The sequence below is a fragment of the Callospermophilus lateralis genome, chromosome 11, assembly GCF_048772815.1.
Source record: "Callospermophilus lateralis isolate mCalLat2 chromosome 11, mCalLat2.hap1, whole genome shotgun sequence".
Classification (NCBI taxonomy): Eukaryota; Metazoa; Chordata; class Mammalia; order Rodentia; family Sciuridae; genus Callospermophilus; species Callospermophilus lateralis.
In genome coordinates, this window is record NC_135315.1 from 119,577,576 (window position 1) to 119,589,660 (window position 12,085).

Genomic DNA, 12,085 nt, shown 5'->3' on the forward strand with positions numbered 1-12,085 from the left:
ATGAACATTGAATGCATATACTTTGTATTAAACTGATAATAACAGTGATCAGTTAAATGATCAATTTTTTCACCTAAACAAAAATTTAGGTGAAACTTTGATTTATTAGAGAGATTCCAAAGACTCTTATAGACCCTTAAGTAGAGGAGCAACAGGCAGAGCAAATAAGGAAAACAAAAAGTCATCAAGAACTTACTTTAGTTCTCTCTGCTTTGATCTGCTAAGGCAGCACAATGCTGTCTTATTTTCTCTGGACTTGGGTTTCTTTCTGCTTTCTCTGTACAGACCATCTTTTCTCTACTAATGACCCGACTATAATATTCCCAGACTCACATATTTTCCCAAATCAAGAAATTTGATTAAAAATTCCAATTACAAATCCCTGTTTCAAAACAGATTGAGTTAGTCATGCCATCCCTTTTTAAATTATCTATATCCAGTGGAATAGGCAGTAGCCTGTTCTTTACCAGTGAAACTCTTTTTAGTATCTATGAGGGCAGTTTGTTCATAGAAAAAATTGTAGTTAGTTATTTAAGCTAAGTATTTTACATTTTAACTTTCTTTAAGCTTTTAAGTCTCCATACTCCATTTAGAATTTTAGAAATACTCCATTTAGAATTTGAGTACTTTTTAGTAATCACTTTCTAGAGGAACTTTAATTTAATGTAAGATAAAGTTCATTTAAATTGAACAGACTGAATTTTTTTCAACAGTGACATTTAAGTTCAAATTACTTTAAACAATTTAGTGTCATTTATCCATTAAATATACTTGATTTTCTTTTAAACGGCACTTCAAATGCTTGACCCAACTAGCTCCCAATTGCTTAACATTTTAATAAATCTAATAAGTTCAATTATATAGTGGCTTTCTAAGTTCTCTGAACCATCTCAATATTTTTACAGTCTTAATAATATTTAAGATACTTTTCAACTAAAAGTCACGAGATCAAACACATTTTAAATATGAATCTTAAGGCCATTGACACATAACTTTAACATGCCAATTATGTTTAAATACTTCAGATAGCAAATGTTATTCAGTTTAATTCAGTGAGTATAAGAACTATTCTAGACTCAGAAAAAGTTTTTCATGATTTTAGGACTTGTTTCCTAACTTCCTTTGAAAGTCCTTAATCATTTCATGTGTTATTTAAGAATCAAGAACATATTGGAGTTCTCCCTGCTTTGACCTGCTAAGGCAGCATGATGCTGTCTTTATTTTCTCTGGACTTGAATTTCTTTCTCCTTTCTCTGTACAGCACTCACAAGTTTTGTTAAAGAGAATGAGTAGTATAGGCCCCATCAGGTAGGCAATAGCATTCACAGTGCTGGGATGATGAGGATTCCAAATTTGTGGACTCCAACATTTTTATTAACTATGTCAGTTAATTCCATGTTAAATAATAACCACCCTTGGAAGATCATGCTAAAACCTTGGCATGTAGTGGCAGGTATCATACTATACTTCTAAATACTTTATAATTTTCTTCTAATTTTGTCCTCAACTAAATAAAACACTAGATTATAAATTTCATTCAAGTACTGACTGGCTTTTTTGTTGTTGTTGTTCATAATAACAGTGATACAGTTGTATAGACAACCTCAGTAAATATATATTGAGTGAATGAATGCTATTCTCACTTTGCAGATGGGCAGAGGAACAAATAGAATGTGACTTGCCTATATTATTGCAGATTGTTAATGGAACCTAGACTGGTTGTAGGTCTTTTGACTGGTACAAAAGATAAATATTTATAAAACATAAATACTCTATGTAAATAAGTAGTAGCAAAATTTGGACATAGCTGTACCATTTTATAGAGAATAATTTCAGTTTCATCAAATTTACATAACAAATAAGTTACATTTATTACACAAAAAGATAATTTGTGGAAAAATAATCATTGAACTTGTATATAGATTTAACAACAGATAAAAACTTTTCTTTTATGCTATTTTTTAATAGGGGCATTACTATAGTGTGCCTTAATTGTGATTTCCTAACTGATGTTTCTGGCTTAGATAATATGGCTGCACACTTAAGTCAACATGAAACCCATACTTGCCAAGTTGTAGTAGAGAAAGGTACGTATATATAACTGTGCACTTGTGGATTTTGTTATTTATTCCATTATTTTTGGTCAACCACAATATGAACTCTTTACTAAATTGTTACTCTCATCATAGTTCATATGCTGTTGTAAATATAAAACTTTTCTTCTAATTTCAGTTTCTGTCTGTATCCCAAATTCTGAACATCTTTCTGAGTAAGTTTAATTTTTTCAGTGCATTTTACTTTGATGGATTTTAGCACTTACTGCATTTTTAAGTGTATCATTAATAGCAATGAAAAATATTTTTTAAATGTTTTTTAAACCTGCTTGTTGAAATAGGTTCCTGCTCTGTGGAGCTCGTTACCTGGTGCAAGACAAGTTGGAATTTCCTAAGTTCAAAGTTCTGAGATATTTTCTTACACAAAGCCAGTCAAGCAGCCAAGTTTATGACACTAGCTTTCATTATTCAGCTCTGTTCAGCTTGTAAATGGGTTCAGATTCCTGTTCTACTTTATCTTTGTGTCGAGTTGACATATCTTAACATACATTTTTTTTCTCCAGTTGGTTTTCTCTAAAAATAACTTATTGCTATGGTCTTTTCTTACTTTGCTTAAAATAATTTGTGTTTCTCTCTACTGCACTTGCCTTCAGAGTAATACATTCCAAGTGATATGGTTGTTTGTCTTCTGTTTTGTCTGCTTCTTAATTTCATGTCTTAAGTTTTTGGACCAGATGATTGTCCTTTTTCTCATTTGTTGTCTATCATTGCGCTATCTTTTTTATCAGGTGCAGAATCAGCCCAGATATTTCAAAAAATATCCAGGGAACACCTGGACAGTGCCCCCCTTCGATGGACACAACTGATGACTGTGTATAAACTATATTATCACCTGTAACTTTATTTTTTAAAAATTGGTTTGACTAAAGCAGGACAAAGCTTGCTAATTATTGTAGGTAATTAGTTGAATTTGTGTGACACTAATAGGTTTTAGCTTAAGCCTGATCTTTCTTTACCATCAAGTTATTCTAAATAGTTGATTTGCCTCATCAGCTATTGCCATGTCACATGTTTATGCTTTTTGGTTACTGTTGAATAGGTCTAATTTTTAGATTGAGTCTATTGTCATTCTTAGAAAATGACTCTTAAGCTATAGAAACTTGGATTCTTGCCTTATTGTCACATTTTGGCAAAACATCTTGCCTATATTTTAGATGATGGTCAATACTTTGAAGAAGAATGAAGTAGGGAAGAGAAATACAGGAATATGGGGTAGAAATTAGGAGACCACCATTTTAAATCTGGTATCAGGGAAAACTTCGCGGACACATGACATTTTGAGTAGAGGCTTTTACCTATTTTTAAATTGAATTATCTCTTACCTATTGAGTTGTAGGTGTTCTTTGTGTACTACAGATAAAAGTTCTTTATTTTTACAATATTTTCTCCCAATCTGTTGCCTAATTTTTGAAAACAGGATTATTTTAATTTAGTCTCCTTTATTCTGATTATTAGTATTTATTTATTTATTTTAAAATATTTATTCTTAAGTTTTAGATGAACACAATATCTTTATTTTACATTTATGTGGTGCTGAGGATCGAACCCAGTGCCTTGTGCATGCTAGGCAAGCACTCTACCACTGAGCCACAACCCCAGCCCTGATTATTAGTATTTAACCAGGAGTTGAAAGCTATACTTTTTTTTCCTGACAAGAATCCTGCTTAGGGGCTGGGGCTGGAGCTTGGGCTTATTGGTAGAGTGCTTGCCTAGCACGTGCAAGGCACTGGGTTCCATCCTCAGTATCACATAAAATAAATACATAAAATAAAAGGTATTGGTTCCAACTAAAACTAAAAAAATAACAAAACAAAAACTATTTAAAGAAAAAAAAAAAGAATCCTGCTTAGGTTGATAGCCACTCCTAGCAAATTATATGTAGAAATATTCAAATAAAGAAACTATTACACTATAACTTCCCTGAACTCAGGGATGTATAGTTGACATTGATAAGGGTGTATAGACCGTGAATTCCTGTAAGAGTCCACATAGGTCAGCAAGAGTTAAAAAAAAGAAAGCAAATACAGAAAAAGGACAATGGGCCATATTTATTTGTACCTTCTCCTGCATAAGAATTCATAAAAATGTGAGACTATGAGTCAGTGAATGACATTTTAGGAAAATATATTGTGTGGTTTCCAGCTTTGGAAGCAAGTAAGTAAATGGATGAAAATTTGACTGAGTAACATGGTGGAGCTATCTTAGCAAATGTTAAGATTTTTTGTAAGAATTTCTTGCTTAATGATAAAGGATGCAGACTTTTCATAAAGAGGATAGAGGCCATTGAGAATACTACTTGATCTTTAAGGATATGATTGCATAGAATAGAACTCCTATCTAGTTCTTGTTTTTTTGGAACTGTGATGAACTTCTTCTTTAATTGCCTTTTCTACCTAGCACTTGCTGTCATTCGTACTCCCAGACCTCAACCAGAATAGCAATCTTATTTTCAAAATATTTTGCTAGCTTTTTTTTACATATACCATAAAACTCACTATTTTAACGTGTACAGTGAAGTGGTCTTTAATGTATTCACAATGTGTTATAACCATCACTATTGTAATTCCTAAAAATTTCTCCCACTCCAAGAAGTAACTTCATACCTGGTATCAGTCATTCTAAATTTTTCCATATCCTGGAAACCACTCATCTGCTTTCTTTCTCTATGAATTTACCTTTCCTGGACATTTCATGTAAATGGAATCATATAACATGACCATTTACATCTGACTTCTTTTTATATAGCATAATCTTTTTCAAGTTCATTCATAACTGTAGCTAGCATATTATGTGAGTTTCATTCCTCTTTATGACTGAATAATAGTCTACTGAATATATGTACCACGTTTTGTTGATGGACATTTTGGTTTTATGACTTTTTGATTATTACAAATAATGCTGCTGTAAACATTTGTGTACATGTGCTTTGTGTGAACATTTATTTTTAGTTCTTTTGGATATATCCATTAAGGAGTTTGATGGAGCATACAGTTCCTCTGTATTTAACTATATTAAACTTTTCCATAATGGCTGGCACCAATTTACATTCCCATCAGCAATGTATGGGGGTTCCAGTTTTTTCCGTACTCTCCCTACGCCTATTATTTTCTTCATCTCTTTAAATTATATCCATCTGCATGGGTGCTAAGTAATTATTTTATGATTCTGATATGCATTTCCCTGATGTCTAATGATACATAATATCTTTTCATGTGTTTATTGGCCATTTTTATAACTTGTTTAGAAATATGTCTAATCAAATACTGTGTCTAAAATTGGTCTCTTTTTTTTTCCTCTCTTTCTTCATAAGAGTAAGTCTTTGCCTTTTGCTGTCTCAGAAATAGCTTTGGATCTTCACCATTGAGCTTGGACTAGCATCATAAATTCATCCTGGAAAACTCACTCAAGGCCTACCTGCCATTTTTAGATATGATGATAACTGGGCAAGCAGTATTTTCTGTTTTTGATTGGTGGATGGCTTTTCTTTATTTTCCATTTAAAAATGTTTCAAAAGCATATTTTGATGGAGTTATTGTCATGGCTGTAATTTGGATTTGGGCAAATCTCATTGGGAAATGAATTATGATAGAATGATAACGTATCTATGGTTGATATATTATTGGTGCTCACTGGAAGTGTTAAAGTAGAATCTGGACAACTATTTATTGGTTGTTTATAGAAGAAATTAGTGCATAGTAAAGAAAGTTGAATTTTGTGCTTTTTGAGATTCTTTGCAGCTCTAAGATTCTGAAATTCGTCCCAGTGAAATGGTATAAAAAGTATCTTATTTCATCATTATTTTGTACAAACTTTTTTTTTGTAAAAAAGTTTGATTCTCAGGGTAATGTAGATTTGCCTTGAAAATGTGGAATTACTTCAATAACATAACAAAGTATTATGCACTTTATTGTTTTTAAGAGATTTAATTTGTTTTACTTTGTTGCAGTTGAGATAGTTTGCTTTCAGTTCTAAAAAAAAGTTTTCTTCTTACAGATTAGCAAGACATCTACAAAAAGAGGCCCAAGCTCAACACAACAATTCTGAATCCACAGAAGAGCAAAAGGTACCATCAAATAATATCTAGATATATTCAATTCCCAATGAAATTGCTCTTGAGTCCATTAAGCAGAAAAATAAACAAAAAACTGTTATATTTAAGTAAAAAAAATCAGATTGATTATGCTTTGCCTAACATTAAGTGAACATTTATACAGATATATAACTTATCACTTAATGAATTACTTTAGTTAACTATTTAGGCCTTATTTAACTCTAATGGAAGTCATCCACACTTTTAGTTGAAAAGCGTGGGTAACCCAAAGACTGGAGTTTGTTCCAAGTCACTTGGAAAAACAGAAGGATTGGGAATAAGTGCATTCCACCTCAATGCTTAACTCTGAATTTTCATAACTCTTTATGTATCACCTCTCAAAACAAAACAGAAAACACACACAAAACCCCCCAAACTAAAAAACAAATGGAAAAAAAATTAGCTCAAGTCAAGAAGTTGGCGTACAGATCTGTCAGCTAAATATATATATAAGATTGCAAAATGTTTCAGTACTGTTCTTTCTTCCTTGAATTAAAATTTTTGTATATCAAGTTGATTCCCTGATAGAGATTATGTAAAAGGGGATACTTTAAAGTAACTTCATTCTAAAAGAAGAGAAGAAATGGGAGGAAACAACTCCCATTTTCTCCTGGCTCAGAGTAACTAGTTTTAAGTCAATTTTTAATCCTGTAGATAGTGAAAAATATGTGTTAGTCTTTTCCTCATCTCTTAAGAAAAGGCAGTGTGAAAATCCTGGTGACCTAATTCACTCTTATTAATACTTTTCTTTTTTTGCACAAGGGGAAATGGGAGTAATTTTTTGCATAACTTTTTAATTAAACCTAAGCAAGTTTTTAGTCCATATGCCTGTGTTTATTAATTCTTAGTTACAGGAGTTTGGGGAGAAAAAGCCCCCAGAGGGTTAGCTGTATTTCTTGCCCAAATATACTTGTATTTTTAAAATATTTAAAATCTACTTCAAAAAAATTATGTTACTGCAATTTAAAAGGGTGTTTTTCTTTTTTCCTTAATAAGTGCTAATATCCACAATAGATTTAAGAGACTTAGGATCTTAGTCCTGGAAAATAATTATCACAAAGGAAATAGCTGATATGCTTAAGGAAAGGAACAAAGACTGTACACTATACCACTTCTATAAAATTTGTGAAGTCTGTCTAGGAGTTGTTTATGAAATGATCAGCCGGCATCATTGAATTAAGACTTAAAATATCTAAACCTTGATGAATAGAATCTTAGATATCCAGGTACATAAATTAATAGTTAATGAAGTATGTTATAAATATGAAGACAAAATAAAAAAATGTAAAAAAGTTTTAATGATCCCATATTTTAGTCACCTGTTTGCCTTCAGTTAGTTAGATTTCTCCAGCATTTGTTGCTCAGGAGTAGAACCACATGGCCTGAGATTAAAGTCTTTTGACCTCCTAAAACATTCTAAAATTACAAAACAAACAGGTTAATATCAAAAAATGAACCTTGTTAAGTGATGAGGAAAAAATTAACTTTTTCTTGATTTTTTTTAGTATTCTGAGACTAGAGTTGGTGTTGATAATGCTATTGATTCTTTAATTTATAGCTGTTCAGCTTGTCTTTGGTTATAAAGACCCCCAGATCTTGTACTCCAAAAGATCCAGGAGGCTGCAGGTCCTAGAGGAGAGAGCTGAGACCTAGAGTTAGAAGACTGAAGTCTTGCATCCTGGCTTTGGCTCTGGGCCTGATTTTCCTTATATAAGAAATGAGAGATTAGAGAACTCTTAAGTGACTTTAAAAGGTCTTTCCTTCCTAAAACTCCAGTGACCTCTACATGTGAAGTGGTCTGTACCTCCTCCTCTCCTGGAAGCCTGATTTCTGAGGAACATATTATTTATAATACCTGCCCAGGAGGCATTTCTGGCTGCCAGGTGTAACTGCAGACAGAGCTTCTGTCTGCCTGTCTATTCCTTGGTCTTGAAGAAGGACCCCAAGTCATTCTGTTCTACTATATAAGGCAAGTTATATGCATTTAAAGGTTTAAATTTCTGTGAAAATGCAAGTGAAATATTCACAACAGACAGAAACACTCATATTGATGTGTAGGCCTTATATGATTGTTCCATAAGAAAAAAATTATCAAAGTCTTCAGTTAATAATGATTAGAAAAGAGAGGTCTTCAAGACATGTTCTGGGAAACACTGCTCTTAAAAATTAATAGATTGTGTCTGTGTGTATGTGTGTGTGTCTGTGTGTTGTGCTAAGAATAGAACCCAGGTCCTCATGCTAGGCAAGCAAGCACTCTATATATCAGTAAGCTACATCCCCAGCCCAATAGGCATTACTTGCACACAGTTTGTGACTTCTCTGGACTTTTAATATTCTAATGTGTATGTTGGATATTTTAAAGAGTTTGGTTGTGCAGTATTTTAAAAATTATTTGCTTTTGAAAAGCTCCCCTCCTTTCTTTACAGAATATTTCATTGGATCTAGTGTTCTGAAGAACATAATACAGGAAATTTTGACACATACTGTTAGATCTGCATTAAATATTATGCCTGTACATAAGCTGGAGAGAAAACTGAATTTATTTTTCTCCAAAAAGGAAAATAGAAAATGCTTTTAACCTTATTCTTTGCAAAAACGTTGTTTTATTTTGAGTTATATTTCTTATGCTTATACTATTTCATGTATTGATAGCAGTGACGAGTTATATAATTATGCCAACCATTCAGTAGTTAGTGGAACTTTGAAAAATGTTTTTGGTATTTAAAAAACAATCTTATTACTAAAGTGCTTTCTTTATGAAACTTTTTGCTGTCTAGTTCACAGTGAGCTCTCAAATATATTTGATGAATAAATGTTTTATTAAAATAAATCCTAATCCTAATTTTTAAGAGAATAACATATTTTTCCAATGTTTATTTTACATCTAAAGAATTCTAAAGTAGAACTACTAATCTGTCTAAACCAAATTAATTGGTGATAGAATAAAAACTTCACATTTATTTCCTATTTTTAATATTCTCAAAGATTTCTAGTTAAAACAAGAGTTTATGATTCTTATTTGATCCTCCCTCACAATTAGTTCCCTTAGCTTTCATTTCAGTTTTCAATAGTTTTGTCATTATAACAACTGGGTTTAGTGGCCAACAAAAAGCTGCCAAAAGCTTTCATTCCATGAAATTCCCTACTTTGGTGTAGTAGATTTTCTCATGTAAGATTCTGGACAAAATAGAACATCCTGTCTCATGACACTTAGAAAGTTTTTCCCTGTTTTGAGTCAAACTTGGTGGTAATGAGAATCACAGCACTATATACTGGTTTTATGTTTTATCGATTCCACCTTTCTACTTCCACTTTCTCTCTACCCCAGTGTTATCTCTCCTCCAACAGCTAGATGGAAGATGAGTGGCTGCTTAAATATTTAAAAGTTAAGTCTGGATTAAGAAAGACTGTACTGAATTATGTTTATTTTCAAACTGATTTTATTCATTATATAAATTGAATACATTTTAGCAAAATTAATTTAGCTCATTAATTGTCCATTTTTATTCCATGTTTTCCTTTAACTGATCTTTAGGGCTCTCAATTTTCTTAGCAATGACAAACTAAAGTAGATAATACTCTAAAAATGATACTGTTTTCTGTTTCTTATCATATTAGGTATGAGCAATTAATTTGAATAAAATGCTAGTGATTTAAGTCTTTCTAAAAATCAAACATCACTTCAGTGCTTGGTTTAATGTACATTAATTAAAGTAATCAATACTTATACTCTGGAATATGTGAACTTGTGCTTCTTTATCATTTTTCTGAACTGTTCATTTTAAGGAAGGTGACACTGTTTCAGTAGCAAGCACTTGATTTTGACATCAATAAAATCTACATGTTTTAAAAGTTATTGGCACAGCTGAAATAATAGTGTTTCACTTCTTTTTTAATACTGAAGCTGGGTGTGGTCACTTAAAATAGTTATGAATAAGGCCTGTTGGTATTTTACCATAGTTCAGTACATTTCTGTATAAAAAGCTATTGCCTTTGCTTAACTTGAAGAAATGTTTAAGTGAGAATAGTTTGTTAGTGGTTTCTTATTGTTCAGGTACAACATTTTTATCTTAACTGTTTGAAGTGTGAAATAAAATGGATTTTAAAGTCAAGAAGGAAAAAAAGCTAACCACTATTTTGAAGATTATCTCATTGATACATCTCAATACAAGCAAAATTCTTTTATAAAATCAGTTTTGAAAGAATATAGTAAAGAATATAGCTAAATGGAATTGATTGAAGTGTGTGGTTTTATTGAATATCTTGTGTGTTATATAGAAGGCATTGATGACTGGGACAAATTACTTAACCTGTTCATACTTCAGTTTTCACACCTGTAAAATGATCATAGCTAACTCTGAGTTGTGGGGAGGGTTAATTAAATTAATGTTTATAAATTACTTAGGAGAGCCTGTCGGAAGGTGCTCATTAGTTATTAATAAGTGGTTAATAATTAACAGTATTTGTTATTAATAAATTATTTGATTATTATATTTATACTTAATTATTTACTAGTTTTGCTGGAGTTGAGTGGTATATTTGAACAACAATGATTGGGGATATTAGACTTTATGTAGAAAAGATTGCTTACTGCTGGTTTCTATACATAGCTATTTAAGAGGATGAATAAACCTGAGTATTTTGCAAACTATGTATAAATATAATTTTCAAATGTAATCTCTTTTCAGATTAAAATTGCATATTTTCTAGGCTTTTATATTGAAATTTTTAAAAGATTATGGAGATAATTAAATATTATTACTTGTGTGTCTGAGAGGCATATCTTGCTCAATAATAGTTTTTTTTGTGAGTTCCTATCCTAGCTGTTTGTTGAAGATACAGTAATTGAAGAGTGTCCACTAGCCTAAGCACCAGGGGTCAGGACAATACTGTTACTTCCCTTTACTCCTCTTTTACCTTTCAAAGAACATTAACCAAACACAAAATCACCAAATCCCCAATTTACTAAACATTTTGTAAGTCATACATAAAATGCATTCAGAAAAATGTGTCAGTTTTTTTCCAAAATATGTCATTTTGTAAGCATTGTAAATGATGTACACAGTTCTTTGCTTTTATGATCTAGACTTATTCCTAAAGACATTTCAGAAATATCTTTTTTGGAAGGACCTAGAAGTCTCAGTGTCATTGTTCAGCTGCCTGCCCTGATAATTTCTTTTATGAATCTCATGAATCTCCCCTTTTCATTTCCACCTTAGCTATTCATATTCTTATTCTGAATATTGTTTAGACAGTTTGAAATAACTTAAATGATTTTTCCTTCAGTTTTTCCCCTTTCCTTTAAATTATGTATACATTGCATACCTGTATCACAATAGCCAAGGGGTTTTTTGTTTGTTTTTTAGAAAGAATCTCACCGTGTTGCCCACACAGGCCTTAAACTTTTAGGCTCCTGCCTTAGCCTTCCCAGTAGATGGTACACATAACTATGCCCAGCTCACAACAGTGTTCTTAAGGGCATGTCTGTTAAAAAAAAAAGAACAATAAAAACACACTTCTGTGTAACTTATTGTTAAAGAAATCCTAGATTCCTCAGCAAGGAGTTTGTGGAAGGTCCACTTTCAGAATGACTATGCCCTACTTCACTTTACTTTTCAAACCTATCCCTCTGCTTTCAGTTGGGGATTTTAAGTAATTGAACCATGACAATTTTCCAAACTCTTTGATTTGGAAATCCTCCCTAGTCTTTGGGACTGGATTCCTAATATAGATCTTGTTCTTTTCCTTTAGGACATAAAAGGAACTTATTTTGCTGAAGCTTATAGATTGAGTGTCTCTCTTTTTAATATAGTGATTTTGTATATGTTTTATCACACATAATAGAACATGAGCATATTAAAAGCAAGGACTGTGCCCTATC

The 12,085-nt window shown here is 31.8% G+C and overlaps 1 pseudogene; it reads left to right on the forward strand.

Moving 5' to 3' along the window:
- LOC143410785 (axin interactor, dorsalization-associated protein-like) overlaps nt 1–12,085 on the forward strand; it is a 54,151-nt pseudogene that overhangs the window by 12,540 nt on the left and 29,526 nt on the right.